The 26,224-nt window shown below is 56.5% G+C and overlaps 1 long non-coding RNA gene across 3 annotated transcripts; it reads right to left on the minus strand.

Annotated features, from left to right (window-relative positions):
* Window positions 1-1,710: 1,710 nt before the first annotated feature.
* LOC126638300 (uncharacterized) lies at window positions 1,711-16,322 on the minus strand. Of its 3 annotated transcripts, none has more exons than XR_007628577.1 (4): window positions 16,097-16,322; window positions 12,160-12,236; window positions 11,812-11,964; window positions 1,711-4,445 (listed from the first exon to the last, which is right to left on the minus strand). It is a non-coding gene; the product is annotated as an uncharacterized LOC126638300 (long non-coding RNA). The 3 variants fall into 3 exon arrangements; XR_007628579.1 differs by lacking the exon at window positions 16,097-16,322 and adding an exon at window positions 15,728-15,831; XR_007628578.1 differs by lacking the exon at window positions 1,711-4,445 and adding an exon at window positions 6,465-9,137.
* Window positions 16,323-26,224: the final 9,902 nt, after the last annotated feature.

The raw sequence follows: 26,224 nt of genomic DNA on the forward strand, positions 1-26,224 counted from the left end.
CTTTGAGGGACCAGAGGATTGCAAAGGACTGGTCACTGGGAGATGTAGCCAGTGGCAGTGATATTGCTGGGGAGAGGACAGGACAGGTAGAGTGGGATGAGATGGCCAGGAGATGATGGGATGGCACGGCATGGGAGAGGACCATTAGGACTGTATAGGATCAAACAGGGTAAAACAGAGAATATGGGGTGGGGTGGAATGGGATTGGAAGGGATAAAATAGAGAAGAATTGATGGGACAGAATAAAAGAGATGGAATGGCATGACTGGAAAGGGCTAAAACAAAAGGCATGGAATACATGGCATGACATGGCATGAGATGAGACAGAATAAAAGAAGGGATAGAATGGCATGGGATAAACATGGGATGGGATAGAATGGGACAGAATAAAACAGAAGGGAAGGGATGGAATGAGATGGGATAGGATGGCATGGCATGGAAAGGAATAAAACAGAGGGGATTAGACAGAATTAGACAGGATAAAACAGGTGATAGGATGGGATGAGATAAAAAAGGGATGGGATGGGATGGGATGGGATGGGATGGGATGGGATGGGATGGGATGGGATGGGATGGGATGGGATGGGATGGGATGGGATGGGATGGGATGGGATGGGATGGGATGGGATGGGATGGACCAGTGAGTGATAGGATGGCTGGCACAGAGGAGGCAAGAAATCCTCCTGGGAGCCAGCTCCCTGTGGCCACACTGGGTGGCCCAGCCAGTGCCTCCCAGCCTGTGGCAGAGCCCCGTGCTGGCCCCTGTGGCAGCCCCGGCACTGCCCCCCGTGCCCCGCTGGGCACCGTGCCGCGGGCGGGCAGCCACGTGCGAGGCCCGGCGCAGGCGTCTCACGCTTTCCCAGGGTGAGGAGAATTGCTCCCTGGAGCGTGAGATCTGATTAGGGTCGTGACACACCGCGGCGTGGCAACAACGCCACGGCCGGCACCGCGCCGTGTGCCCCGCGCCCGACCCGCGCCCGGCAGGAGGGGCACGGACAGCCTGGGGAGGGGGCAATCGGGGGTGCTCCGGGCTGTGTCCACACTGACACACGGGGGACAGCAAGGGCAGGGGCAGGGCTGGCTGCCAGCGAGCCTGGGAGATGAGCTCGGCTCAGCCACAGGTCCACTGGGGCAGCCACCGGCCCTGGGGACTGCGGGAGGGATGGAGGGAGGGTCTGAGCTTCCCCGCCCCAATGGATGGTTACCCTGCCTCCTGATGGATACAAAATGATGCTCTCCCAGCTCTAGATGGCAAGGCAGCTGCTGTGCCATCCTACCAGGGCAGCAGTTCAGCAAGACTCGGAGAGCCCCAGGCAGCTGGAGGTCAGGGGAGCTGCCCAGCCAGGAGGGAATGTATCTCCAAAAGCCTCTCGAGGCAACAAGCACTACCTGTTCTGCAGTTTACCCTTCACATTCGCTGCCTCGAACGGTTTCTGAGCAGTGCCTGCCTCTTTATTTGAGATCTTTCAACAGCTGGCTGATAGAGAAGACCTTTATCTCGCCTCTCCCGGGCTCCCATCCAACACCGGTCTCTGGAGGTGGGGAAGAAGGGGAAAAAAAAGCCCCAGAATTCACTCCTGACTGAGAGTCTCACCTAATCCAGTGCGTGTGGAAAATTACTGCCACCGCCCGGCGCCCAGCCTGGCCCCCTTCCCTCCCGCGCCAGCCAGCGGCTGCTCCGACGGCTTTTGTGCCGGTTTTTTTTTTTTTTTTTCCTCTCCTCTTCCTGCTGGGAGAATGGGAACTTCGGTGTTCGGACGAACCCTTGAGAAAACAACTTCACACGTGCTTGGGGCACTGAGTCGGTTTTTTATTTAACTTTGTCTGATCCTGAGATGGCTTTGCCTGGAATCGCTGCACAGGCTGTAAAATCAGCCCCCTCCAAGTCCCCCACCAGCCCACTGCCCAGAATACACAGAGTGGACCACTCGTGCCAGTAGCTTTGCTGGGAGCCTGCTAAGCTGCGCCAGCACCGCAGGCTGTGGCACCAAGCTCTGCCCTTCCAGTCTTGCAATGTCACCAGGTCCCACTTAGCCCTGGCCACCTCACAGCTGCACTTCCACCCCAGTGGGGATGATGTGGGAAAGCTCTTCAGGGTGGTGACAAGATTCATGGCAGGTGACCTCCCTCCTCTGCTCAATACAGACACCACAAGGAGAGGAGCCACCTCTGTCACCCCAAGATTCCTGCACAGAGACCTCTGGAAATGAGGGTTGCCCACCCTGGGTGGCTCTTTCACAGCAGAGAGATCAAGGCACTGCAAGGCTTCCTCTGAGCTCTCCAGCGTGTCCTTCAGCATGGAATGGATTGTACCCTGGATTCCACTGAAAGGCTGGTCAGGCACTGGAACAGGCTGCCCAGGGAAATGGTGGAGCCACCATTCTTGGAAGTATTCAAAAAACGCATAGATGTGGCACCTGGGAACATGGTTTAGTGGTGGCCTTAGCAGTGCTGGGTTAGCAGTTGGACTCGATGATCTTGGAGGGCTTTTCCAACCTTCGTGATTCCATGAGGTCCTGGGCCCTTGCTGGCCCCAAGGGATGAAGGCACCAGGCTGTGTTTGTGCTCTCCACAGCAGCAGCCCAGTCAGCATGTCCTCTTGTCTCCAGCACGTGCAACTGCCTGGTCCTATAGCATGCAGTTTGGAAAACACTCAGTCCTGAAATTGGGGTTAAAGACATGCAGGTGCAGAGTTTCTTCCCATCTGGATGCTCTGGACAGAGCTTTGCCTGAAGGAGGAGGTGCACAAACTTTCCCACACTGCTGACTGGGAAGAAAGGATTGTTCTCCCTGGATCACAGCTGGGGAAGTTGAGTCACAGGGCAGTAAATCTCAGAGTTCTAAGAAAGGTTGTTTGGCTAATTTTGTCTTGCCTGTGAATATCAGGCAGAAGAAAACAGAAATGCAAATTGTTCTCTGTGGCAAATAAACCCCCCAGAGCCACAAGTTTTACCTCCTGTATTTTCTCTTCATGTCATCCAGTGGCCAGTTCTGACCGAGGCGTTGCAACCCCTGTGCCGTGTGTGACTCCAGACTCCTCCTCATCACTCTGGGATTGGCTGTGTAAATCACAGGGAATTTGCTTCCTTCATTCCTCAAATGATTTTGGAGCTATAAAGCACTTCCAGCATAGCTGCCAAGCTCAACCTGTGTGATCTTGCCCTGGGCCACTGAGATCTGAGCCCTGGAGACGCTCCGTGATCGATCCGAGCCCTGGACACACTCCATGACCATATCCCTCCGGTGTAGCTGATGGCACTCACCTCACTTGAGAGCTGAGGGGAGGGAGAGGGGGAGGACAAGGGTGCAAACCCATTCCCTAATCTGCAAAGGCCACACCTGCCCGTGCACACGCTGAGCCTACAAATAAAACCGCAGCACAACCGCAGTGGTGTTGGTGCCAAGTATTTATAGTCCGACTGCACCTGAAGTCCCACCCCAGGCCCGGGAGAGGGGAGGCAGCTGCAGCCTGGCTGCCTGGGTGGAGAGAAGGGGAAAAAAAACCTGCTGCTTTTGGCAAATAAAGCAGTGGGAGGCTGGATTCACGCTCGGGTGGGTCAGCGTGGTGCTCCCTCGCAGTGTGCTTTGGAAACGCCAACCCCCTCCGCAGCCTCCCTGCTGCCAGCACTGGCAGCCCCGGGAGGGACACGACACAGGAACAGCCATCAGGTCAGCTGCCATCACTGGCAGGATGCTCAGAGGTCATAGACTAGCAGGAAGGATGCTGGGATAATCTTTTTGCTAAGGTGGGATAGTGGATAGCATCTTCTGAAGTGTCTTCAGAATTTAAGGGCCCAGTTCTGCAAAGGAATGGAAATTGCAGGAATGAGGTGCCTAAATAAGAGTAAGGCACCTGACAGCCATTCTGGATCAGGCTTCTAATTTACCATTTAACCATACAGTCAAAAATTCCCTTGAAAGATAAGGGCTGTGTTGCAGAGAGGCAGAAAACATTCCTCTGACCTGGTCCCCAGTGCCTGGGGAAGTGATTACAAATGTGGTTGGCATGTGTAACGTTTCCTTGCTCCCCTGATCTCCAGATATTCGTGGAGCAGGGTTTTCTGAGCTAGAGAGGTGCTGCCTTTCTGCTTAAGAGCTCTCCATGTGTTTTTTCCTGCTGTATTTCAACTCTCACGCCTCCTGTGTGAAATGGGAGCAGCCGCTCGCCCTGTGGAGAGGAGCTCTCCTCAAGGATCCTCCATGGAAGAGACATCTCCTTGGATTTGCTTTGAATCTGGCCCCTACTAACCCTGTTTCACCTAGATCCTGGTTGATATATGAGAAAAGGAGAGAACAATCACCCTTTTTCTCCCTGCTGTTCAGAGGTCTCTGGAAAGGAGCCGAATCTTCCACCACCAGCCGGGATGGTCCCGATGACACGGAACAAAGTGACTTCACACTCCTTGTCGTGGATACCTTTGGATGGCGTTTTTTCTCTTCCATTCCTGCCCAAAACAAAGAAATGCAGGAAGAAAATCCTGTCCTGCCACATTTGCTGGCTCGTGGCAGCTCACAAGTGACCTTGGAGCTCCCCGCTGTGCTGAGAGCTCCTCCAAACCTCAGTGCTGCTTCCAGAGGTGGGGAAATCGAGCCACGGGGCAATTATTTAAATTTCTTCAGGTCACATGGTAACTCCACACCAGAGGGTGAAAAAAAGGCTCCCAAAGCCCAGTCATTGCCTTTCGAGGTCAGTCCAGCCAGCACTGCTGGAGCATTTGTGTTCCTTGCATGGATTTATCTTCACCACCGCTGCTTATTCTCATTTAGTAGTTTTTAGCATCCAAAATAGTGAGAGCAGGTAAACTGAGGCACCAGAGGGGCTCCTGCAGCCTAAAAAATACCCCACAGAAATGTGGTAACACAGGTATAGATACCTCCACACCTGGACCCCTTGCCCCCTGGCCTGGCTGGATATCCTGGGACATGGGATGGCAGTGGCTGGGCAGAGGGGGCACAGGGTGGCAGCAGCTCACAGAGGGGCTGCTCAGTACCCCAGGAGCCTGGCAGCCCAGGCAGGGATGCAGAGGCAGGGATGCAGAGGCAGGGGCACCACCAGCACGAGCTCACCAGCCCCAGCCAGGCAGCTGATTAAAATGCAGTCCGGCCACCCTGGGCCTGTCCCCACCGTCTCCCGGCTTTAAATAATAGCTTAATTATCTCATTTACATTTGGCTCCTTTCAGGGAGGCACTGCGGTTGATTAACATTTTCCCTCCCGGTGTCTTGCTCTGCATCCCCGCTGCATCCCACCCTTCCCACGCTGCTGGTCCCAGTCCCCCGAGCGTGGCTCCCCTCTCCCACCACCGCTGGCGTCCAGCCCCACTCCTCCCGCAAACTCGGGGCTCTCCAGGGCTCTGGAAATGCCAAGCCCCAGCTTGCAGATGGGTACGACGGACGCAGATGCTGGAGGATGGGAATCGGTGCCCTGGCTGGGCAGCTGTGGGATGAAGGCTCTCCTCATCCTCTGCCGGTGCCCTGACATTGCTTTGCTGCCTGTGCTGCCCCTGATCTCTCCCCACGTTCCCATTTCCGCCCCTCACTGGGCAGCTTTTAACTTTCTTTTTTATCTCCTCTTTTAAAATCTCCTTTGAACGCTCCAGCCAAACACTGAATTCCTTTGAAGAAGAAGAAAATGTCTCTGTGGGTTGCCCTTTCTCACCGGCTGGAGCTGAGAGAGATCCCAGTGCCCAGCCTGGAGAGCGGAGACTCTGCCCAGCGGCTCCCCCAGCCCCAGGCACATCCCCAAGGATGTTTCTGGAGGAGACCAGGACTAGAGGCATCACCAGCCCTCATCTCCCAGACCCTCCGAGCGCTGCCAGGTTTCCCAGAAAAGCCAGGTTGTGCTTCTACATCACATGGGGTCTTTGAGACAATGTATTGGCCCCTGCCTCGCTGAAGGGGAGATTTTGCAACAAATTTGTGTGTAATTATCTCCCCAGCCCCAAGGCTGTGGAGGCAGAGAAGGGGCCAGGAAGCTGCATGTGAGCTCCCTGCTCTCTCCACCCGTCACACCATGAGCTGGGACAGGACCTCAGAGACACGGGCAGGGAGGTGACACCACCAGAGCCCCATCCCACTGGTGCTGGGGAACCGGGGAGTGTGAATGTCCTCAAGGCTCTTCATTAGACCTGCTCATTGCAGCGTGAGCCTGTGCCCCAGCAGCCCCTTTCCTCCCTCCTCTCATCCCCCTTCCCTGGCTCCGTGCATCCCTCCCCAGGCTTGGCACAGCCAGCCGAGCCGCAGCACAGCACTGCAGACCCCGCTGCTGAATTCCAACCCTCCTGCGTGACTGCCAGGCATTTCCAGATAGTCCTATTGATCCTGTGGAGCCTCCAAAACCCCCCATCCCTGCTGCTAATTTAGCTGGGACAGCCGCGCCGTCCCTTCTCCCTTTGATCCGCTCCCTCCTGCTCCCTTCAAACAGCCCCCCACTGCCAGCAGAGTCTGTGCTCGGTGCAGAGGTGCTCTTTTTGGAACATATATTTTTAATGGGTATTTCAGACGTGGTGCAGGCACGAGGGAGCAATTCTCCCGTGCCCTGGTATTTACATATTTTCCAGCACAGGCAGGGGAAGGTTTCACGGAGGGAGCCCGGCAAACAGGAAGGAAAGAGCTTTGTGCTTTGTATCGCCAGGGCCCAATTACAGCCTGAAAGGCGAGGAGCCCATCCGGGTATTGCCCTCTCCAGCCAGTCCAAGCTGCAGTTACAGTCCTTGCCAGGCTCAGCAGGGTCTGGGAAAAAAATAGATCTCGAGAGCTTCAGAAATGATCACTAGCTCACTCTCCGGGGCGTGGGGATTTTGGGGCACCATCTGCTCGCTCTTCTCTGCCAACACAGATCCTAAAAACTACTGGGTTTCACCTGGCTCCTGGAAGAGAAGGAGGGCAAGGGAGAGCCCCAAGGCTCCCTGCTGTGCTGGAAGTGAGGGATGGGAGACCAGGCAGGTGGTGCTGCCAGGGGCGCTTAGGGTGGGACGTGGGAGGAGATCCCACCGAGAAATGGGATGGGAAGTGCAGAGGGAAGCTGGGATGAGGTTCCTTGATCCCACTGCAACTGACCTTCCTGCAGACAGACGTGACTGGGGCATGCCCAGGCACTGCTCTGCTGGTGGTGCAGCCCTGGGAGCTGCAGGAGCCCTGTGACAGCACCTGCCTGACGAGGAGGGGCAGCAGTACCCCCTGGGGCAGGTCACACCACAATCCACGTCACTTCTGAGGCCAGTACAAGCCATTCAGGCCACCAAACACCACCCCCAAGCTGCTCATGGGCTGGGTTACACTCGAGGGTTGCCACCGTGGGGACAAGGGTGTGTGGCAGCAGAGGGTGGTGGCATTTCTGCCTGAGGACTCATGCAGGGAGCCAGGAGGGGCAGAGCACTGGCTCTCCAGGGAACCAGTCTCCATGGGAGACTCCCTTTATGCTCCAGGCCACGTGCCATTGACCACAGTAAGATCTGATGGCAACAGCATTTTCCACAGTCTCAGGGCAGTTTCTGGGCAATGACTGGGAAAAGCTGCAGAGAGAGTAGGGAGAGACAAAAAGAGCCATATGGAAAAGTAGATGGACATACATGAGAATCATGGTGTGATTCTTGGGGCTGTCCTGTGCAGGGCCAGGAGATGAACTCTACAGTCCTTCTGGGTCCCTTCCAGCTCAGGATATTCCATGATTCTGTGGTACTTGTATTGTGCTAAGCCAAGCAAGCTCTGCTTTTGAGCCAATCCAATAAATACTGAAGTGGTGCAAGTGACTGAGCCAGGTTTGACCTTCAGGCACTTCTAGGACCAAGTAATGTCTCAAGGGGAGGGTCTGTCCCACTGAACCGAACACCTGAAGAACCCCCACGCTGCTGTCAGAGCACATGGGTTCCATTTTCTTTGAAGCTCTTCCAGCCTCAAAGTCCTGCCTGGCAATCATACACCATTTCCAGGTCTAAATTTGTTGGCCTGTCTCTAGACATATGCTGTACGATATGATATGGAGCATTTGGGCATAGACTGCCGTGCAGCAGCACCGTCTGCTTCCAAGTGCTCCCGCTGTGCCACTCTCTGCTCCTTCAGCTCTGGAAAACCTACGGATTAATATTTCCACGTACACAGGGCTGCCTCTGCACCTCAGCATGGGCAAGGGAAGGGCAGAGCAGAATCCAGAGTTGCTGGAACAGAGCAGGGAGGGACAGAGTGCAGGACAGGGTGCGTAGTTCTGTCACCAGAGCCAAGGCAGGTCACCCACCTCTCCCATGCTTTTTCCCCTAATGTTGACCATAACCATCCCAACATCAGTGAGGAGGACAGGGATTGCTCCTGCAGTCAGGGAATGGGATGGGGCAAACTCTGCAGCGTGTGTTAAACCCAGCCCCGTGCCTTGCTTTCCAGGGTTGTCCACACCATGAGCCACCCAGGACAGTGGGTGAGGTTTCCTGCTTCCCTCTCCAGCCTTGCTCAGGATCTTTGGACACAAGAATCATTCAGAGTTACAGTGGGGTAGATCAGAAGCTGACTCTGGTTCCCATGAAAAAGGAACCTGCAGACCAGGCTGCACACCCAGACACGAAGGGGTGATGACTGCAGCTCCCAGCACAGCCTGGATGTGAAGGCCTGCTCTGACATCCTGCCTTTCCCTTGGCACAGGAGCTGGCTCTCTGCAGAATTCCCTCCATGAGGACAGGTTGCAGCAGGGCTTAGGGCCAGATTTCCCTCTTTGGGGTGCACACTGAGGGCCTGACCATGGTGAGCACCCCCAGGCATACCCCAAAAGGTTTGAAGGAGCAGACAGAAGTTGGGCAAGTGGAATACTGTCAAGCCAACCTACAATTTGGCTTGGAAAGAGCATCTGAGGTTCCCACTAGACAGCCAGGCACCAAGCACGGCTCTGGGTCATGAGCAGGGCCACAGACAAAGCCCTGCAGCTCCCACCAGCCAGCAGACCACCCCATCCCACATGCCATGCCCAGCCCTGGGAGCTCCCGGGGCTCAGGGGGCAGCAGCATCTGGCTGAGCGAGGAAGGAGGTCAGTGCAGGAGCTGCTGGCACAGAGATCCCCTCCAGTGTGGAGTCCAGTCTCTGGAGCAGGGACGTGACAAGGACTGGTTTGGAGATGTCCCTTCCTGTGCCCCGTTTCCTCTTCAGAGAGCTCTCCTGTGGATAAGAGGAAGGGCACACAGTGCCATGGTCCTGCCTGGGCATGTTCCCAGCAGCTGCCAGAGAGGCAGAGGTGACCAAGCCTGACCACCCCAGCATTTCAGGATGAGTGTGGCACCCAGCAAGGTGTCAGTCCCCAGTGACTCCATCCCAGCAACCAGCCTGAGCCAGCTCTGCCTCCCTGGGCAGCTTCGCCTCCCTGGCTGAGCGTGATGTCCAGTCCAAGGTCTCCACCAGTTTGTTCCCTGCCCTCTGAGCAGTGTGCAGGGTGGAGGGATGGGGGCTGAGGTTACCTGGCTCCTTGCTCTGCTCTGCTCCTCCTGGTTTGGCCCTGGTGGAGCCACGAATGTTGGTGATGGTTTGTGCATCCCTTCTGACAAGGTCTGCCAGCCCAGGGGACCCTACAGTCCTCAGACTGAAAGAAACCAGGGGGTGAGACCAGAGCCAGTCCTGTGACCTCCCAGAAGTGCTAGCACTAAGAGCCCTCACCCCTGTTTTGGGTCTAAAGGGGATCCCCAGCCATACAGTGTGAAATGTCAGGAGTCTCCAGATCAGGACTTCCCCAAATCCCATCTACTAGGAAGCTTCAGCTGAGTGGATCCTGGATCAGGTCTCTGTCCCACTGAAACCACTTCTGAGCCCCAACACCACATCTGCTGGCTCACCCCACCAGCCTGCACCCCACCAGCCTGCACTCGGGGCCACAAGAAGATGAATTCCCCCCTTGAGCCCACTGTGCTGCCAAGCCCCCACCTTCCCTGCACACCACTGCCCCTAAAAAGCCAGAGCCATGTGCCTTGCTCCCAGCTGCTGGAGAACAGCCAGGAAGCACTTCCAGACTGCGTCACCATATTCACGGCCTCTCTCGGGCTATATATAGTTGCGTGACTGCAGGTTTTTCTGGACGTCGAGTTGCTAAAGAAGCAGCACTCCCCACTCAAAGCAGAGCACATCCCGGAGGGGAGCTGAGCTGGAAGGGGGAAGCTGAGCTGGAATTGGGGTGCTGAGTGAGTCTGAAGGAACCCTGAGCACCCCCCAGGTGAGGTTTGCCTTGCTGACAGGGGCCTGCCCCGTGAACAACCAGCACACTGGAATTTTAGCCCTCTCCATCTCCTCAGCAGTGAAGTGCATGTGCAGCCTGGGAGCTTGTGCAGAGCCAGTTTTGTTTTGCCACAGCCAGCAGATCCGGAGAGGATGCGAAACTCAGCGCCAAAAGCTGCCTCGCAAGGAGGTCACAGCAAACACGGAGGGAGGAACCGCGGCTGTGCTGAGCATCGCACCCCCAGCCCTCCCAGCCACTCTGCTCCCCAGGATTTTGAGGAGAGCCTGAGCTCAGAGGCACTGACTCAAGCACTGCAGCCTCCCGTGGTCCCCCGAGGCCACAGTGCTCCAGACTGTCCTGCAGCACAGCAGGGATGGCACTGAGTGCATCTCTCTGCATCCCACTGGGTCCCTCTGGCTCAGGCACAGCCAGGCAGCTGCCAGACCTTGTGATTCTCCTTCTGCTTCACTCGGACACCTGGGACTGTCCTGGGATGGGACACGTGCCCAGGTGATGTCATGGATGGGGTATGGGCTCTATCAAACCCCATGTCTTAGTGCAGAAGAGGAGGAGCTCAGGGCAATCTGGCCCAGTGGAAGGTGTCCCTGCCCATGGCAGGGGTGGAACAAGATGATCTTTAAGGTGCCTTCCAACCCAGTCCATCCTGTGATTCTATGATTCTGTGACATTTGTGCAAAGGTGGAAGAGTCCCTATGACTCTCCTCCTTCCCAGAGGAGTTAGGAGCCCTTTCTCTCCATGCCCTGCTGTTTCTATATGGGCTGTGATTTAATTCAAGCCCTGCTATCCTGGATCAGATTTCAGTGATCCAGCAAGGAATCCCAAAGAACACACAATCCTTCTAGGACCCGTTGCTTTCCAGGCCAGTGTCCTGGTGTGCCAGTTCCTGCAGCAGCTGTTGGTCAAGCCTTCCTCTCCCTGACCTCCTCCTCGTGCTGCTGCGTGTTCACTGCCCCCACGACTCCACCGGCATTGCTGTGAAAAAGCCTGACTAAAAAGCAACTCCAAAAATCACAACAGAGGAAGTGAGGGTGGGGAGGCCCTGGCACAGGTTGCCCAGAGAAGCTGTGGCTGCCCCAGCCCTGGAAGTGTCCAAGGCCAGGTTGGACAGGGCTTGGAGCAACCTGGGATAGTGGAAGGTGTCCCTGCCCATGGCAGGGTAGTGGAACAAGATGGTCTATAAGGTCCCCTCCACTCTAAATTATTCTAGAATTTTATTATATGTTTCTGTGAAGCCAGTTCTGGTGATCCATGGCCTTAGCCTGGCCCAGCTACCTCCTTTCAGCCTTCAGGAACCCTGAAGCTGCTTGTTGGAGTTCACTGTGTGAGAAGGTGGAGCACTCCTGCAGCACTGCCTTTCCTCTGAGCCCACCCATGCTGACCTCACCATAGTGTGACAGAATACTTGAGGTCAGAGGGGACCCCAGCAGGCCTCTTGTTCAACCTTCTGCTCAAAGCAAGGTCCAATGTAAGATCTCATTGTCCAGTGGGGGCTTGAAAACCTCAGAGGACGGAGATGGCACAGCTTCTCTGGGCAAGCTGCTCATGCTTGGCTGCCTTCATGGAAAAAAGTGTGTCTTTACCATCAGTCTGAACTTCTCTTAACTTACCTAATACCTGTTGTCTCTCTTCCTCTCACCACTCTGAAGAGTTTGGCTGTCTTCTCAATAACCTCCTTGTAGGATCCCCCTGCATCCTCCCCTTCTCAAGGATAAATCTCCCACTGCAGCTGCTCTTGCCGCTTTGAAAAGGTGAAGAGCTGCCTTCAGAAAGAAGAGAAAAAAGAAAGGAGGAAAAAAAAGGATTAAAAGGAAGAAAAAAAAAAAAAGAGAACTACTTCAAACTCTATTGAGCCTCTTCTTTCCAATCCCACTAAAAGTGAAGGCAGCTGAGAAGATCCCATCCCATCATACTCTGATCTGCTTTAAGAATCAGGAATGATAAATCAGCTGACTTACCTCAGTCCAAGGTGTTCCCATCCCTCTGCTGACACTGGATAACACACGACTGTGAACATTCCCATCCTGGAACACCTCTGAAGGAAAAAAAGCCACTGTCAGCCAGAGTTCAACTTTCTCTAAGGAAGCAGAGATATTTAGCAGGTAAAACAAGGGAAAAGGAGGCTTGAGAGGTCTCAGGTAAATCCCTTAATCCCACCATGCCTTCATTTTCCATGCTGCTCCTGAGGAACCAGTGGCTGAGTGCACAGAACACCTGCACAGAAAAGCAAGTGCTGCCTGATCAACCTCTTCCCCTGGGTGAATCATCTGTTCTGTGCTGATTTCACAGTCCCTCACAGCATGAGCCAAACCCAAAACACGGTGCTCACGTAGTCAAGGTGAGCTCTCCAGAAGGTGAGCTATGTTTTTTCCTGGATGAAGGCAGGATTAGGAGGGGCTGGAGACACATCCGTCAGAAGCAGATCTGGATATCAGCATCGTCAACAACCATCAGCCACCTTCCCTCTGCCTACAACAGTGTCCCTACAATGTCTCCTCAACCAGCACTGATTGAGGCCAGCCCTGGTCACAGAGACAGCAGTTCTAGGCATTGTAGCTGTGGACAGGCAGGTTGGAGACCATAAGTGAGTGGGGACATAGAAGGTGTGATGGAAATGTGGTTGAGAGCAGTGTGGAGAGCAGGCAGTGCGAGGAGGGACGGGGGATAACCAGATCTGACCAAGCAAGAGCTGGCCATGAGCTTTGGATCTGCTGGAGAGGACCAGCTTCCATGACTGAAGGCCATCTGGGAGCCAGCATAAAGGTGGGAGCAATCCAGGAAGCCTTGGGAACCCACCAGCAAGACTTTAAGAGGGTCAGGAGGTTGTAGGTCTCATCTCAAGCTACTCATTAGCCACAAGGACTCTGGCCTTTCAACCAGACTAATTACTGATTGCTCAAAGGATGACACTTCCCACAGCTGCCAAACTTGCTGACGCTGGGCCCTGGGTGTCTTCTATTCTGGGAAGGGGGAGTGGAGTCTCCTAGTGTGAACTTGTGGAGCTGGGCAAAGCCACACTGGAGCAGAGATAAAGTCAAGGACAGCTGCAGCTGCTTGGCAATTGTTCAAAATGAGCCACGAGTCAGTGACTTGGCTATTCTGGGACGAGCTGAGGAGCCAGCGCTGGGGAGAGCGAACTCACAGCCTGCTCACACATAATGGACTGCAGCAAGCCCGGACCTGAGCAACGCCCAGCACACAGGCACGTCTGTCAGGGACCTGATCAGGGACTGCAAAGCCCTGCCCTGGTCACCAGGGAGGAGCCACGGCTGCGGATCTGCCTTGGGATTGATCTACCAGACCTCACAGGGATACAGCAGGGCAGAGCCACACAGGGTCCCTGAAAGGCACAGAGAGAAACAGCTGCTTCGAGGACTTCTCAACCCTCCAAGTTGCTTGAAATTGGGTCAAAGCCTTCGCCTGAGGCTGGTGTATCCAAGCCCAACTGCTGCTGAAGATTGCAGTGAACCCAGCGGAGGTTTCCCGAGTCAGAATTTGTTGGGGATGGGGTGGATGAAGCCTGTGATATTCCCTGAATTCGAAACCAGTGACCAGTGAAATCCTCTCAAATCTTGGCCTAAAGCTGGAGCCCAAGTTGTTTATGTGCTGCATTTCCCAGCTTTCAGGTGGGAGCACTGGGGTGGGATGCCCTGATGTGCCCCAGCAAAGGTCTGCTCCCTGCCTCCAGCATTCCCAGCATGGCTGGGACTGACCTGACCCCACCACACACCCCAGTGCAGGTCACCTCCAGAGCTGCAAGACTCAGATAGACAATTAAGCTCGTTGGGAGCTCACCCAAAGGACACCAGGCCTTTTGAGGTCACTCACTGCATATGCTGGAAAGCAGATATGATCTCATTAGGCAAATATTTATGATCAATATTGTCCACTCCCTGGCAATGAACAGCATCACTTGGAGCAAGAAGCTCTCCAGGGATGGATGGGGGTTGGCACAAGAGCCTGGGTTGAGTGTGAACCTCTGCTCACCTGGCTTGAAAACACCTACAATTATCCTAAATATTTTTTTCACGATTCACCAGGAGATTAATTAACTGCTTGGAAACCCCAGACATTAATTATTGATTATGCAAAAGATTTTGTTCATCACAGTTGCTGAGCTTGTCAGAGTGCTGTGGGACAGGATGGCCGAGGACATCAGGATGGAAGGGGAGTCTGGATGAGCCCTGGAGAGTGGATTTGCCACTCGCTCCCCATGGTGGGGCCTCTCTGCAAAGCAGAACAGCTCAAAAACAGGGGCTGAGCGTGGCAGGGAGAGCCCAACTCAAACACAGCCTGCCCTGAGGGGCAGGGACCTGAGGCAGAGGGAGGCGTGACCTGTCCAGGGAGCAGATCCAGAACTCCCTGCACCCTGGGGCTGATGGATGGGGCTGCCTGCGGGGCGTGCGGAGGGGAGATAACCCAGCATCGCCTCCCCCTCGCCGGCTCCACCGCGGCACCCAAGGCGATCCGGGAGGAGAGGGGTCCCAGCGGCCCCTCCTCGCCCCGGCTCCCCGGGCAGAGCGAGCCGGCAGCCGCGGGTGGCAGTGATAAACCTCCTGCAACGCCCGGCAATTAATCTTGTGCCGCGGTGAGTCAGAGTCACCCGGAGCTTCCTCCCCTCACCCAGAACCAGCCACGGACGTCTCCAGAAGCTCTCGGCCCCGGGGAACCTGCAGATGCCACTGGGCTCAGGGAGAGGGATTGTTCTGTGTGTGCTGTGCCATCACCGAGAGGTACCAGATCCCCCTCCGGATCTCTCAGCTGCACCTGAGGGAGATGAGACCCACTGATATCCACATGCGCTGGTGCATCTCCGCATTGGAGTGGGGTGCTTTAGTCCCAGCCATCGGGAAAGCGAGAGGGAGATGCCATCCTCATGATAAAGCTTCAAAATAAAGAGGTGTCAAAAGCCAGAGGGGGCGGAGGCGGCAGGAAGGACCTAAATAAAGCCCCCGGGAAGGAGTCGTCATGTTTAATTCCCACCAGGAAAATGCCCCCGCACATTTCCCCCCGCCCCATTCTCCCCCCAGATCCGCGGTGCTCCCCGAAGTTTGCCAAGCTTTCCCGGGGAAAAGCCTCTTTCCCGCCTTGCCCTAGGCATGAATGCAGTTTGCAGTTTTAACAGCAGATGTCTCTCCTATTATGATTTATAAAAATGCTTAAAATAAATAATGCAAACATATTTACAGGAATGAATTCCTGCTCCCGAGCGCGTTTGTCACTCGGAGGCTCCCGAGCAGGAGCGGCTCGCCGCCTGAGTGCCTCCCGCACAGCCTCCCCGCCTGCCCCCCCGCCGGCGCTGCGGCGGCTGCCAGGAGCCCAGGGCAGGGTGGCCAAATCCCAAATACCCCCCCACCACACACAGACACAAGCACCCCCCTCTCCCCAAACGCCGGGTCCGGGGCCCACACCGGCGCTTTCAATGCGAACACGTTGTATAATCAACGCGTTAAATATTTAAAATGGTCGCGCAGGAGAAGCTGCCCGGCGGTGCCTGATTTCACACATCCTGACAATTTCACGGACCTCTGGGCTTACGTTTCCTGGCAAATAATGAAAGGGCGGTGGGAGCCCCCTTCCTCGAAGGGCACGTTGGGGAGGTTTTTGCCCTGGCCGCAACTCCTTCAAACGCGATGCGACTTGTGCAGCGCCTCTCCCACCTCCGCGCCCAGCCATGTCCAATGCTTTTAAGCGTGACCTTCGCGCGGGGCGGATGCAGCCGTCACGCCGCCGAGGTGACTCAAAGGCAGAGCGGGGGGCCGGGGAAGGGGGGCCACGGCCGGGGGGCAGCTGCTGCTTCCAGCGGAGCAACTTTTCCATGGCCGGTTTTTTTTTTTTTTTCCCCCCGCAGCCGCGCTCTTTTCTGGCGTGGCGCACACAAAGGGCCGGGCGTACCTGCGGTGATGCGAGTGGCCCAATTACCGCTCCCGCACCCGGCCTGGCCGTTTCCATAGCTTCGCTGCGCTGCGCTTCCCTCTCCCGAGGCCACCGGAGCAGGACCCGGCCTCTTATCAGCGATCATCCTGCCACGCAGCGCTCCTCCGGGCCCTACCTGCCGACGGCCAGTCTCGCTGGCGACGCAGGATAATATCTTTTTCCCACCAGAGCCGTGCAATGATTTCTTCCCGCTGCAATTTTGTCTTGCTTCCAAAGCCGCTTGCATAACCGGGGCCGGGGAAGCAGAGCACAAAGCAGGGCAGCTGCGGGAGCTCCCCGGAGCAGGGGATGGGATGGGATGGGATGGGGTGAGAGGCTGTCCCAGCCACGAGGGGCTCTGGTGCTCTGGTCCTACCCAAGGGAGGGCAAGAGGAGACCTCTAAAAGGACTAGTAGGTCCACCTGACCAAACCCCACCTGCAACCTGTGAAGCTGAGCCAGGAGTACAAGGAGATGGAGGGCAGCATTTCCCCCCACCCTCGAGGGGCCAGATCCTGCCTGGGTGAGAGCTCCATGGGAGCCCAGAACCACACCTTCTCAAAACTGGCACAGATTTGGGGCTGAAAAGCGTGCTCCAGAAGGAGAAGGGGTGTTTGTGGCATCCTGAGGGGGGGACTTGCTCAGGGTTCTGTCTTCTCTGAGGTGGCCTTGGCCAGGAGCAGGAGCACTGGGCATGCAGAGGCATGGGGTGTCTCTGCTGGGACCTGTGTCATGGTGGAGAGGCCCATTCCAGCTGGGACAAACAGGAAAATCATGAACTGAATACCCTGACATTCTCCTAGAGAGGGTCCTGCATCCTCCCTCACCTCAGGTGGAGCCACAGCCAGTGCTGCACATCCCACCCATCCTGCCTCCGCTTCTCAGCTCCAGAGCTGGATCCATGGGCAAAGCCAGCAGGGACAACTACCTGGCACAAGCAGGTTGAGCCCATATCCTGGCCAGAGGACCATGGCTGCACTGCCAGCCATCCCCCTAGCACACACAGTAAAGGCTGATCAGCACTCAGCAGCCTCTGGGTGATGATGCAGGAAGGGCAGACCCCATCATGGATCCATCCACAACTTCCCAGCCAGGCTGGAATTGCTCACACTAACAGTTTATCCACCGAAATCTCTATTTTCAGAGAGACTCTAATTATTTCTCTCTGGTGACCAGCAGTAGGACCCAAGGGAACAGCATGAAGCTGTGTCAGGGGAGGTTTAGTTTAGATGTTAGGAAAAGGTTCTTTCCTCAGAGGGTAGTCAGGCACTGAACAGGCTCCCCTAGGGAAGTGGTTGCGGTCCCAAGCCTGGCAGATCTCAAAATGTGCTTAGACAACAGTCTCAGGCACCTGGTGGGATTGTTGGGGTGTCCTTTGCAGGGCCAGGAGTTGGACTCGATGATCCCTGTGGGTCCCTTCCAACTGAGGATATTCTGTGATTCCATGAGTCTCTGATTTGCAAATTTGGGCTCCATCTGAAAGGGCAAGGAACATCTGTTATCTTGGGATAATCAAAGTGTTTATTTTTGACTTCTGTGGTATTAGAGGAACTTTACAACTTTGCACTTGCCATCTAGAAAAGTCATTTATATCAATAGTGGGTAAAACCAAGGGCCTCCTGCTGTTGAAGCAACACTTTTTTGTGTTTCAGAAAGAATATCTAGAACAGTTCATTTTGGGTTGACCCAAAGTGATTTCTTTCCCCTGGGTTTTTGATTTAACAGCCCAAACAATACAAACCCCACTCATTCTCCCAGCCCAAGGATACTTTTTGCCACAGATCAGCTGCCTGCTTGAAATTTTCCATGCTTTGTGGCTGAGTCAGACTACATTTTTCTCTCCAAAATTCAAGCAAAAACTCATTTCTGAGAAGACAGTTTTGCTCACCAAGCAGGACCACGAAGCTTTCCCATTGCCTTGCCTGGAATCAAGAATGAGGTGGCTGTGCTGGGCCCTGCTCCATTTCCCAAGGAGCTGCACACACACTTGGGGGAATTATCAGCCTCTGGAAATGGTTGTTTGCAGAGTAGTTTCCACACTGGCAATGCCACAGAATATGCTCAATTTCTGGAAAACAGGGATCTCCCAAGGAGTAGAGGGCAGCCCAGCAGCTGATGTGCAGGGAAGGGACTCAGGCAGGGTCCGTAGGGATGAGATGCTCCCAGTCCTGGTGCTGTGGCTCAAGGGCTTTGCAAGATGGAGGTGGGATGTTTGTGTTTTCTCTTCCTTCTTGCTTTTTTTTTTTTTTCCCTAATCTCCCTCTGCCAGGTTTGAAAGCTGCACCTGCAGGACAGTTCAAACTCTGGTGTGAACTCAACTTTTTCACACCTCACCACCGGAGCATCCTCCTGGATCCCACCTGGGGGCAAATGGAGGTGGTGATGGCCCGTCACACATGGGGGCTGCAGACAGAACAGCTTCCTCCAGGACCTTCCACCATCAGAAGGGATTCATTTCCCACCAGAGCTCCAGAGGCAGGAGGAGAGGGAGGCAGGGGCTACCTGGTGAAGCAAGCAATGGCTCACTGAGACCAAATGCATCCATAGGACCCTGAAGGAGGAGGAGGACAAGGCTGACAAACTCAAGAGCACTCATGTCCCAGCACAGCCATGTTTTCTAAGCTATATTCCCAAATTGTCTCACGTGCCCAGCCCAGGAGCACCTGGGTGCAGGCAGGGCTTGCTGGCTCTGCCAGGTGTGCCAGCTCTGTGCCTGCCCTCCCTGAGGGATGCAGAGGGCAAGCCCCAGGGCAGGTCTCCAGCCTCCTGTGGTTGCTGCTGGGCTGACACCCATCTGTGCTGGGCAGCAAAGGCACGTCCACCCCTGCCTGCACCCACAGCACCTACCTTGCCAAGATGGGACAGGCTGTGACCTGATTGTGGGAGGAACAAGAAGGCTCCCAGGCAGCAAATGCCCCAACCCAGATTGCGCTGGGTGTCAGCTCAGCTCTGCTTGGCCCAGACATGACTCAGGACACCCAGCACACTCCTCAGAGACAGCTGGAGCAGCAGAGACACAGCAGCTTAGGTCCATTTCCCTCTTTTCCCTGCCCTCCTAGAACTCTGCCACGGCCAAGAAGGGAAGAGATGCCCTAAAAATGTGACTGGAATACGAATGTGATGTTCAGACTGTGGCAGTGGCTGTAACCCAGTTTGAACTCTCCAGCCACAGAGGTCCGTCCTGCTCTGCAGGCAGCAGGGATGAGACCAGCCTGGCTGACAAACCCTCCCTGCAGCCCCAGCCCTCCACCACCAGCCCACTGGGAAGCTCCTGCCAGTTGCTGCCTGCACCCCTTTGCTTGCCCACAGAGCCTTCCTGCCTGTGCCACAGCCCGCAGCCCTTGGCGTCCCCGTGGCACGGCAGAGGTTGCTGGCAGTGTCTGTTTGAGCAGATGCTGAAGGAGAGGGAGTAGCCCACATGTGGTCATGCCTGGGAGAGATCCAGGCCACTGGGTTTGGTCACGTTGGGGAGCAGCGTCGGGGCTGTGGATGTGAGAAATCCAACGGCTCTGAGGACAGAGTGGCTGCACCCCCAGGCAGTGAGAGGGTGCCAGGGCTGGACACTCCTGTCCCTGAGGGGGCTGTGTCTTGGGAGGTCCCCTCCTGCCTCCAGCACTTTGGCTCTGAAAGGGGCCAGAAACCCCAGGAAAGGCTTCTGTGTATCCAGTGGAGCAGGACCACCTGGCCCTCCTCACCCTTGGCTCCCTTTCCATGGGCATTCCACCCTGCGCTCACTCAGCTCCAGCACCACAGAGCTCAGCTGGAGAGTTTCCTCTGGTTTTCCAAACTCAACACACCCAAGCAGCGATTTGGGATGAGGCAGAAGAGCTGCACTGGACTGTTGGCATCCACAGAGCAGGACTGAGATCCCTGGGATGCAGAATCCCTGTGCAAGCATCCACATGTGAGCCAGACCTTTCTGGCAGGAGTTGTACCTATTCCAGCCATAGGCTTGGGGGTGTCTTCTCCCACTTCAGAGGTGGGACTTGTCCATGACCAGAAGGAATGCTCCATGGGGCTGTGGGCAGCAGAGGCTTTGCCCAGGTCTATAAGGTGCCTATTCCTGGGCTGGGAGAGAGGCCTGAGCAGGGCCTTGCTCTCCAGCCTGAGCAAGCCAGCCATGGAGAGGGAAAGGGGAAGAGGAGAAAACTGGGTGTAATGAGAGGCTGCTGCAGATCTGCTCAGCCAGGGCTGTGGCAGCAGTGGGATGTGTGTTAAGAACTGGCTTCCCCAAGTTTAGGAGGCTGAGAGATGCGTGGAATAAATTACTTGTGACACTGACTCCTACACTTCCAGACTCATGCGGGATTTAGCCACCAGACTCCCAGTTAAGTCAGCGCCAGTTATTAAGGTCAGGAGAAGTCGGGTGGCTAAATCCTATCCAGGGCTGCGGCACAGGGCTGTGCCAGCCTGAGGAGGCATCCTGGTGCTCCAGGGGGATGTGCCCCCTAGCACCCAGAGCAGCCTGGGAGCGCTCCCAGTGCAGGCTGGCAGTCAAATAAACAAATTGTCCATTATTGCATCCAGTTCCTTCATGGGGGTATTTGGGAGAGGAGAGAGGAGAAAGGAAAGGCAGATCTTGCCCTGATCCAGGAACAGCCTGGTTTGTTTTGCAGCTGGTTTCTGAGTGGTTTCACTTATTCCTTTCCTCCTCCACTACCTGAGGTCTCAAATGCTCCAGGGAGATGTCTCCATTAACCACAGTTTTCTTTGGCAGTTATATTTCATTATAGTCTCTCCTCCCGCTAATCTTTCCCAGCTTTTGTTGTTGTTGTTTTTATGATGATGATTTTTCACAAACCCCTTTGTTTCCAGCTGTACTTAACCTGGCCATGTCCCTTTAAATACCACAGCCTGGGCAGAATAGGGGATCAGTCCTTTGACAGGAGCTAAAGTCCTGTTTGATCTGGATTAGATGCTGATTTTGCTTACCAGACTAAAGACCGAGGGGGACCACGCAGTGCCTGTGTTTGCACAAACCTGCCTGGTCGCATTCCTCTTCCTCCCCGTGTCCAGCCGAAGGGGTGAGCGCGGGGCTGTGCACACAGCTTGAAATCCAAGCGGATAAACGGTCACTTTGTCTGGAGACGCAAGAAAATGGAGGTGGGAGGACGGAGGCGGCAGCTCTGCGCTGTGCTGGAGAGGTGGCTCTGGGTGCAGAGCCTCCTCAGGGCGGGAGCAGGTCAGCACCCATCGCTGGGACGCCCCTGGGCATCCCACAGCCCTCGGCACTGCTCACCCTGGAGGGCCAAACTCTGTCTTGCTGCCCATCTTTGCCAGCTGGGGCTTAAATGTGGGTGCCTAATGGCCCACGTCATGGTGGGACTGGAAGGATGTGGGGACACCAAGACCTCAGCTGCTCCCCCCACCCAACAGATTGTGTTTTCTCCAAGGACTCCCATCCCTGCTCTGTCCTTTCCCACCCCCACCTCCTGCCTCTTCTCCTGCCCTTTTCTCTCATTCTTCTGCCCGAAGGACAAGTGTTCTCCCTTTCCCTGTGCACTCCCCATCCCCTCATGTCTTGCCCTGCCCTGACCCCTTCCCCCAGCTCGGTGTCCCCCAAGCCTGCAGGAGCACCACTGCCCTTACAGCATCATCCCCTGCCATGCTCCTGCCTCCTCTGGAAAGGACCACAGCCAAGTCCTGCTCCAGGAGAGGTGACAGGGGCACCAGGCAGCTCAGGAGCTCCACGGGCTGGAGCCGGGGGGGGCAGGGAGCCCCCTTCACACGCACGTACTTGCAGCAAAGCCAATTTCTACCTCCCCCTGCGGCTGTCTCGGTGGAGAAATGTCAGGACTCTCGGCAGGGCAGCGAACCGTGCTGCCGGCGGGAGCCCTCCCGGCCCGCACAGCGGCAGGAGCTGCGGCTCAGGGCGAGGCCAGTGCCTGCAGCCCCTCTCTGGCTGCAGGGAGAGGGGAGCACACACACCAGATCTGTGTTTCACCCCACCTGCTCCAGTTGAAAGCGCCGGGAAAAACCTGGAGCAAAGCCCCTGCCTGGCAGCAAGGAGAAGGGCGTCTCTTGCTCAGGGAGGCAGAGTCTTGTTGGAGGAGCATCTCCCACGGGGCTGGTGCCCTGGTTGCCTGGCAGTGGGAGATGTGTGCCCATGATGGCAAGGCAGAGGGTTGCCAATGGCAGCAAACCCCACCAGCGCAGGACTGTGAGCATCTAGAGGGTGACAGGGCACAGCTGAGAGGTGCTGGGCTGTGCTGAGTGCTCCTGCTCACTGCCCAGCACGGTTCAGCTCTGCCAGAGGGAGGTGCAGGACTTGCAAGGCCAGTCTCCTGCCTGGTCCACTCCCAGAGCTGGAAAACTAATTCTGCTGGAGGTGAGGAGGGTCATGGCCGTGCCACAGCTGGAGGTATCACTGCCCACAGCAGATGGAGCTTTAAAAAGCACAGGGCCAGCACGTCAGGTAAAATGCAGAAATTAATGACTGTAAAGGTCAAGCAGGATGTGCTGATGGAGGCGTCGGCTCTCAGCTCCGGGGGGTGGGCTTGGCTGGCTCTCACTGCTGCTGTCCCAGCCTGCAAGGACAGAAGGCAGGTGGGCACTGGCATCACCCACCTGCCCACACCCAGATCCCCCAGGACACCTCAGTGGCAAGGGCAGGTGAGGAGATGCAGAAACCCAGGGTGACCCAGGGCTCTACCAGGGCAAAATGATGCTGTGATGTGGCACGTGCAGGGATGAGAGGGAAGATTGTCCTGTTATGTCTTCTTGTCCACAAGGAACCTTCATGGCAGGAGGTGGCCTTGTGGAACACCCTGGTCACAATTTCCCTTCAACCAGGTGGAAGAGAACAGGCAAAGCCAGAAAGCAGGTGGGATCGAATGGATCATCAAGGAACTTAGTGATTAGGGAGGTCTCATCCATGCTTGCCCTGTTCCTGCACCCTTCCTGGGTTTAGTATAACCTGTGATAAGCACTTGTTGACTTATGGGTTTGCCTACAACACACAGAGAAATAGCTCCTTCACCCCTGGTAGGCCTGCCCCAGGCTCCCTTGGGCTCAAGGAGAGGGGCTGTGTGATGGGGCAGGCTTGGGGCACTGTGTCCAGCCAGCCCAGCTGCAGGAGAATCCAGCCTAAGGTTCTCAAAGGCAAGGCAGGAGAGTGCAGGGCATTCTTCCTGCCCCATGGGCATCTCATCTTCCAGCCCTGGCTCAGAGCTACAAGGGTGGGTCAGAGCTACAAGGGGGACTGCAGGACTGGCTGAGGAGACAAGGATAGGGCATCCTGGTCCTGTGTTCCCACTATCCATAACACCATCTGGACACCTCCACGAGCATCACACCCACTTGCAGCACTTTGCTGGGGGAGACACAACTCGCCAGACCGATGCTTCTCCAGGGCTGTCAGCTCCAAAGCCTGGCTGAGGGCGAGGCAGGTTGCAGGCTGCAACCCCCAGCTCAGCCTGGTGGTACCTGTCACCTCTGCTAAGCCCCTGCTCCGCCGCTGTCGTCCACCCACCGTCAGCCGAGGGCTGAAGGCTCACGCCGCGCCAGCCGCTGCCTCCCCGCCCGGTAACGCCGCGTCTTGCACTGAGTAGCCTCCTTCTGCTGTCACAGGCCGACCTATTTCTCACAAATCCTGACTGCTCTGGCCTTAAAACATCTTGACGCAGTGCTGAAACTGGCCTTGGCACAGCAGCCAGCCCCCGATTACGCGGGAGCCCGGCGTGGGCTGTGCAGCGCCAGGCGCTGGCTGGGAGAGCGGCGCGGATCGGGGAGCACCTGCCTGCTCATCAGGGATAATCAGGCATTGATCGTGGTGCAGGGCTGGGAGTTGACTCCAGACCAAGACGGCTTCTCCATGGACACAGCACAGGCAGGATTCCAACTCTGGTGCACTCCAGTCCCCAAGGCAGGAGGACCTCGGGCAGTTTCTGTGCAGAAACCACCCTGTGATGGCTGCAGTGACATCCCCAGCCTCCTGCAGAACCACAGAAGGGCAGCCAGCCAAGGCACTTGGCCAGCTGGAGCCACTGGAGCTCTGCCTTGCCTGGGACACCTGGGTCTGTGGGATGCAGGAATGGGTGTCAGCTCTCACCTGTCAGCTCCTACCCAAGGACCTTTGAAAGGGTCCTTTCAAAGGATGCTGTTGGATAAACATCCTCCTGCCCCAGCTCAGGCACAGGGAGATCTCAGTGTGATGGTAGGTCAGGAATTCTGGAAGCCTCGGAGGTGATGTGGATATCAAGCCTTCATGGATAAAGTATCTTCCGTGGTTCCTTTTCCCTGAGAAAAGCCCTTTTCAGGCTTGCTCTGGCACAGAGATAACAAAAAGCACAGCATCCCTGAGAGCCCGCTGGGATGTGCAGTGTCCCTACCATGGAAGCCTGAGCAGATCCCAGCATCCCAACCGGCTCTTTGAGTGAACGGGCGTGCACTGGGTCCCCTCTCAGCAACCGGCATTCGACACTCATGGACGTTCCCACCCTACCAGCAAGGTTCTCGCAGCCTCCCTCGCCCAGCCCTCGGCCCCGGCCGCCCCAGCAGCCCCCGAGCCCCGGCAGTGGGATGAGGCAGCCGGGAGGTCACGCCTGGCCGGCGGCGCTCGCAGCGAGCCCGCCATCCGGCTCAGCTGAAGCACATTTTGTTCGGCGCTTCCTGCATCCTGCCCCATCCCCACGCCGGGGGGGCGGGTCAGCCCGGGGTCAGCCTGCTAATTGCAGCCCGGGGGACGGCGGGGCGAGGCGAGGCGTTCGTCAGCCCACGGCACCAGGCTGAGACCCAGCGCGGGGGGCTCGGGGTGGGTGACACCCCACAGCCGAGCCCGGCACCTCACAAAGTGCTGGGGTGCCCCTGTGCCAGGATGGGGGGTGTTTCTGGCACTAGTGTGGGCGTTGCAGCTCACCCTGAAATCCATCCTCGCCAAGCCAGGCCACTCCACGTGGAAACCACCACTGGACCAACCCCACACCACGGTCTGGCCTCACCTGGCGTCACTCACTGGCCCTTCCCACGCCACCAAGGCCAAGCAGGGATTGGGACAGGCTGTGCCCTCTGTGACAGCATGCCCTAGGGCCACAGGCAGGTTTGGTTGCCCTTCTCCTAACTCTGTTTAATGAGGATGTTAATTAAGAGCGACTCGAAGCCAGCCCTTGTGGTAGCGCCCAGGGTTGTCCCTCAGTGCCGTGCCGAGCTCGTTATCATCGTCCCAGGCACCCTGTGTCACCTGGCTGCCAGCGGGCACCCTGGGGACAGCAGCCCTGGGTGGGGACAGCCTGGCACAGGGGCTGTGCCTGGCAGGGGCTGAGTGTGGAGGAGAGGATGGGTTCACCCTCAGGGGATGCCTGAGGTCCTGCCTGGACAGGAGCTCGTTAGGCAAAGCTCCAGGCCATCCAGCACAGGGCCATCCACCTACACACTCACCTGCAGGGCAAAGGGATGCAGCCCAGCACAGAGGTGAGCTGGAAGTGGGGTGGAGGGCACCCAGCACCTTATCTCCCAATCTCCTCATATCTCACCTCCTCCCCATCCCATCCCACTCCCAGGAAGGGTTTGAATCACACCCTGTCTCTACCTCCTTCCTTTCTCCCAAACCTGTTTTCCTACATGGGGAAGCCCGTGCTCTCTTTGTCCCCTGATAATGTCCATGTCCTTCCTGCCAGCACCACATGCCTGCTATGGCTCCCTTCCCCTGCCAGTGCTCATCTGCCCTTCTAATACCCATGGTCCTTGCCAGTGCCCTGCCAGTGTGGCATGTTTGCCATGCCCCAATGGCACTTCCCCATCCACTGCTCCGTGCCAACGACAGCTCCAGGCACAGCCCTGTTGGGGGTGACACAGCCAGACCAGGGGGACATTCCCAGCAGTCCCCAGCCCCAGCTGTGGGTGGGACAAGCACCCCCCATGCAGCTCCCCAGGGGATCAGAGCTGGGTGAGGCCCTGCATGCTGCTCCCCAGGACACTGTCCCAGCATGGGGTAAGGGCTGGCTCCTCCCGGGTGCCAGGACTGTGCCTCCACACAGCCCCAACCCTGAGCCACAGTCGTAAAAGGAACAGCCAGACTCCTTTTTCCCATAACACCCCCCCCCCCATTCCTGCTAAGTGATTTCGGCTGTTGCCCGAGCAGCACGAACTGGGAACCAGCTCACAGCAGCCC

This window comes from Myiozetetes cayanensis, unplaced genomic scaffold (genome assembly GCF_022539395.1).
Source record: "Myiozetetes cayanensis isolate MyiCay16 unplaced genomic scaffold, myiCay2020 scf17, whole genome shotgun sequence".
NCBI lineage: Eukaryota > Metazoa > Chordata > Aves > Passeriformes > Tyrannidae > Myiozetetes > Myiozetetes cayanensis.